Genomic DNA, 6,000 nt, shown 5'->3' on the forward strand with positions numbered 1-6,000 from the left:
AATCTACAGTTGACAGCTTGGACTCCCGCCCCTTTTCAGAAGAAAAGCTTTTGGGCGCGTGGAGGAGTGTTGACTGTGCCCAACGTGCCATAAAAGCACTTTTGAACTTTTTAAGTGAGACTGGTTTAGACGATCGCCTCTAGAAGCTGTGAGACGTGTAGTCAGTGCGAAATGTGTTTGCGCAAAAACTTTTTGTGGCAAGATTACTTTTTGTATGGACAAGATTGCTCTTAGTGTATTGCGTCTCCAGTGCGCATCCGCATATTGGACAACGTGCATATAGTATCTCATTGTACCATATCATAATCATCCGCCACCTACCTTTCCCTGTATTTCCCACTTCCCCATTCCCCAGTGAGGAGTAGCAGGCTAGAGACACGCTCTCCAGGCCGACCTCTCCTCCTTTCTCTCCATTAAAATCTACTCCTCCTCCCTCCCTTTGGTGCAATCATCCAAGAATCACCGACTCATTGATGTCGATAGGCAGGCCATCAAAATTACTCGTCCCTCGAAGCGGCGGTGATACCGAACGCTCTGCGTCGCCATAACTTCCCGAATGAGCGTACTAGAAGCGAGAAAGGCCGCAGGGTAATGCTTTACCGTAAGCTTACCGCTAGTCTCAAGAACAAAGAAATTGAAGCCAATTGCAACAAAGAAGTTTTGACTTCGGTCGACTTGTCTATGGATTGAATCGAGACGTAAAGGTACAGGTTCCTAACGTATCGGATAAAAACCGCAGAATTTCGAATATTTGTCTTCAAATAGTAAATTCTGCCTTATTCAAATGTAACGAGGGTCGTGTTCAAGCAACGAAAATGATCAAAAAAATTTTGCCTTACAATCGAGTAAATACGGTATTTCGATCACATTACATGTGCGCGACACCACTGCAGCCGGAGATCTTGCCGGAGATCTTGCCCTGTTTTCCCGGTCTACTAGACCAACAAATGATTATGGAGGGCATTCAGTATTGGCCGAAGACATTTAGCCAGAAACTTTGCAGACAGTATCAAACATTTGCAAGAATTTTTTTTTAATGTTGTCCTTAGACAACACTCCTGAAGCTATATGTTCACCCCATGAAAACACGGCGATAACGTACAACGTCATGTGCATTTCGCCGGCTCAGTTTACATTTATGCAGCGATGCCACGATGACTAGTCGGGCACGTTTATCGCAGGTTGTCTACCGGGGTCAGAAAAACATGAAGCAGATGAACATGCTAGAGGAGGAAGCCGCACTTGTGCGCACATCCCCTCAGGGTCCCCCTCTGGTGGCCTCGGAAGAAGCCCGTCGGCAGAGGCATCGCAGACGCTATCTGGACGTCCAGCCGGCGTGGAAGACGCTTCTAAAGCAGGCTGCCCCTGCCGGTGCGACATACTTTGATGGCATAATTTACCCACATTTCCCGAGCATTCAGCGCGTGCTTTCTGTCGTACCTCTTTCTCAACTCGGATTAGGCAGGCAGACACATATATAGGTAAATAGACAGTGAGGTAGATAAATAGATAGGTTGATTGATATATTTATTAATTAATTAATTTATTTATTTATTTATTTATTTATGCTTCCTCCTTTGTATAGGAGAAGTAGCATGTACCACTTTTCCATGCAGAAAAACGGGACGCTTAGGGCCACAAACATGCGTGAAGCACGAAGGGATCCGCACAATGGCTTGGCGCTGCTTTTCAATCACGAATCGCTACCAACCCACACAAATGACTATTCTGAATAAAACCATGCGTATCAGATAGTTTACCCACTAAAGCTCAGCCCCATCCCTTTTACCTACGTCTTTTGGAGCTTGCATTGCTTTTTTTTTTACGCAAGTTAACAGCAATGGACTGCCTCTCCTCTGAAAATGTCGCTAGTTTAACCTTGCACTACTTTGACCTTGCGCAGAACCTCTATGATAGATTAGCAAAAGTATCTTAATGGGGCACACTAAACGTGCAATCCAAAAGTTCTCGACTCGAAACGTCTTACTCAAAGAGCTATACAACGCACTTATTGCCAGTGAGCTGTATGGAAGCACAGTGTCTTCGTTCAGTGAACGGCGCTATCGTATGCTTTCAGTGCAGATACAAGCAGTTCGTTGTTTTCTGAGACCTCTTCACTGTTGAAAGCTGCTTTAGTGGGCTTCTGTGCGAGGCCCGACGTCACCTTAACCTTGTATAGCTCCAACACCGCGGACACTTCACTCTTCTCATTACTTTCATTTTGCGTGACAGTGATTGCGCGTAACTCAAATCCAGACACCCACTTTTTTCAAACTCCACCCTTGACGTCCACGCTGGGCTCCGGCTGGCTGTGATACTATAGGCAAAAATCCTGCATGCCAGGTATTGAGGTGATGCCTAACGAAAAAGATATACTGTAGAAGCTATAAAAGTAAAAGGATACACAGATATCAGAAGAGGCGCGCCCCCGTTGCTAGGTAACACCTTGCTAGACGAAACATACGCAAAAAACTGTAAAGAATGTTTCCCAATTAAGCGTGTACTGTATCAGAGTTACGTATTCGACAAAATTTCGGCTAATAGTGACTTGGCCAGTACGGGGGTTGAGATCGTATTGTGAGTAGCAAAGGCTGGTTCCAGAAGTACAGTTTTCGCAGCTGATATTTTTTTGCATAAAGTCTGCGTCAAACGATAACGAGCCGCGGAATGCGAAAAAAGATTTGCACTTTCGCCGTAAGGGCGAATCAGGCACAGCAAAACAAGGGTTTTAGCGTTGCGCCAGAACACATTGGACGGCGTTCTACCTATACTTGGGTGCGGGAAACCTTGGCGTGGCGCAGCACGCAAGACAAATCCTGCCATCTAGAAGAAACAGTTCCCCGGCACCTACCGGGCGTCTCACAACGGTGGTGCGAGAAGCGTCAGCAGTGGGATTACAGGCGTCACACTTCGACTGAGCACGACATGAGACCGAAGGGAAACCGTCGGCATTGTTCAGCGACCAGTGCAATGCGAACTGGTCACTGATGAGCTTGATGTTTGCCGCTGAGACCGGAGCATGCGCACAGTGCCTCAGCAGGACCGCTAGTGGGTTCATACTGCGCATGCGCGCAACGCTCACATCATTGCCAGAAGGCAAAACTCTGTCCCTGCTCCGTCCCCGAGGCGACTTGGTGTAGCCCTTTACCATGCGCCACATCGATTCATTGTTTTTAGAGCCGATTGCACTACGCAGCCGTGGAGATAACGCAAATCCCTGATGGCCAGACGCGTACCCACCGTCAAGGGGACAGCGCGACAACGGCGACGCAGAAAGCAAGAATGCACCTCGAGCGTCCGTATAATTTTTTATCGCAATAAATCCCCTATATTTAGGTTGCCTGGAGAAGCAGCCAGGTACTGGGATTTCCACCCTATGCTGGTGCATACGGACGAATGCGAACAGCGTGGTGCTGTGCGGTTTTGTTAGCTATACGGTCACAAGCTCTTCTAAAATTCAACATTTTTTCCTTTGATCCCGCGCTGGAAACATCTTTGACGCCAACTGTTCGTGAGCGGATGTGTTAGTCGAGCTGTATATTTTAAAGCGCAGCTTCTGATGTGAAACGTGTGAGCCTTGTAGTAATTTCTTGTGGCATAACTTTGCGATGAACGCACGAATCTAGTGCGAAAAATAGAATTTCAGGGCTTCTATACGTAAGAATGTTTTTACGGAAGAGAGGCGCTTGGAATCCTACCGATTGATATCGCGATCGGTGTTACAACGGGAACTGTTGCCTTGGCCATTGACGTTTATGAACGGCATTTCGTAGGAGAAAGAGAATATGATATACGAACAAGGGTAGTCAAGCAGTACACAACCGAGTTGCCTAATTTGCACCGTGAGAAGAAAGAAGAAGAAAAGGTTAAGAGAAGGAGAGAAAGTGAAGTGTACATTTGGTCTAGAGTTGCTGATGTCCTGCAGTTCCGAGCTTTATGTCACAGACGCTCGTTCGGTCCTATGCACTTCAGAAATTTCAGCAGCCTTCTTGTGGCCTTCTATGCAAGACCATGCTACGGCATTTAGTCATAAATATTGTGCGAGTTGGAAAATGCCTTCTCAGTAAACGCGTTCTGAAATCAGAGCTGGTAATTTTTGATTTAGTCGAAAATGACCAATCCACGATCATCCTTCTGTGTAGCCTGCCGCATATTCTATAATAAACTAACCTCTTGACAACCAATAAATTACGCTATATTTCGTAGATGTAACGGCCTTATGACAATTAATTTTATTCCTAAATAGAAAATTTTATTGGCGCTTCATCATCATGAACGTCTGATTGTTTCATCTTCCTCATACTATAAAGAAAGAACGTAGCAAGTTGCCATTTAGTGGAAACATTCAAAGCTAATAGATCTGCTCTTTGCTTGAAATCAATGATATTGGGCTCGACGCATAAAGTGTTAGCACTCACAAATATGTTGCCATTTAGAGAACGTGATAAAAGGGAACCCTGATGAAAGATTTATCACTTTCTCTTCTTTTCTTTCAGTGGCAAAAAACAACGTTTGAGGAACCCGCACACGCCTCACGTGCTAAATGTGGCTCTTGGCATCTGCATATTCGCAGGCCTGTTCAAGTCGCACGTAACACATCGTGCGTTAGAGCACGACATTGCCTTGAGCCTCGCACAACACTCGCGCATATCGTCCGCCGTAATTACCTTCCATTAAAATAAACTCTCGATATTATTTCACATGGAAAAAGGCATATTTTGCTGTTTACACAATAAGAGATGGTAATTTGCGGCTCCTGTAAATATTGTAATAAACAGTGCATTAGACTACAGTTCATGTTTTGTGATAGTTCTTGTCACTTGTTCTGAATAACCTGCCGTGTGCATCAGAAACGCGTGTCTACTGCTAAAGAGACGAAACACATAAATGAGCAAAACCACGACACGGCAATCATATCCTGTGTTTCGTCTCCTAAGGGGTAAACGTATTGTTTAAAGCACAAAGTAAGCGTATAACAAGTTTTCTTGCAGCCGTCAGTGCTGTACTACACCGCGTTCGAGATCAGCAGAGAGGTACGTCTGCTTAAGCTTTTGTAACGCGGCTAATATGTTTATACCACATATGTTACAGTAGTCAAGGCTGGTGGTCGTAAACAAAAACAATTCAAAGATTTACAACAGTGATTCCTGTTTGCGTGGTAGTGAATTGTGGCCATATAGGCTGTGTGTGCACACTTCTACGCGTTGTGTGAAAAAACGTAACCATTTATTATCCTGGTGGCATAGTGATGATGATGATGATAAAAAATGAGGTTAAGCTTAATTATTCTTGTGGGCTTTGAAATAATTTTTTGCAACACTAGCAGCATCTCGCAGTCTGCAAGAGTTGATAAATACAGGCAAAGTGCGTCGAGCGGCGAGTCGCGCGGCAATTTCCCGCTCGAACTTCATTAAATAAGACTAATTATCCAATCGCGCGGAATGAGAAAAAGATAATTTCAGTATCTCCGAGAGACGGCAAACATTATCGTTGTTCTGTCCAACAACGTGGCATTTGCATATTGTTAAAGTTTGGCTAAAATTGCGTGGGACACCCTGTGTACTGTATATTGTAACCAAGAGTGGCGCCAGTCCGAAGAAGACGATTTGACGTGTAGAGGTGGGATTGGTCACGGCAGCTATCTTGTTTATGCATTGTCTCCTTTGCAAATATTGTAAGTGCTTCTTTATATGCAACTTGTACGAAGTAACCATATGGTAAAAAAATAAAAGCGCTTATTTTCTTCAGCGCACTTCCACTGACCCGGCCAAGCTAATGACATACAGGTTCACAGTATTCCAGAGGGGGAACCAGTGAGCGCTGCAAGGCACAGCTATAGACCGTTGGAATTTTAAAGAGAGAAAAGTTTCTTGCTCATCTTCAGGCTCTTTACCAGTGCCGTCTTCGTCGACTTCCACATCTTTCCCGTCCTTGTTGGGCTCGATGATGTCGTCGGTTCCATGCAACTCACATTGTCTTCAACCTCGACGTATTCGTCAG

Source organism: Dermacentor andersoni, chromosome 7, assembly GCF_023375885.2.
Source record: "Dermacentor andersoni chromosome 7, qqDerAnde1_hic_scaffold, whole genome shotgun sequence".
Taxonomy (NCBI): Eukaryota; Metazoa; Arthropoda; class Arachnida; order Ixodida; family Ixodidae; genus Dermacentor; species Dermacentor andersoni.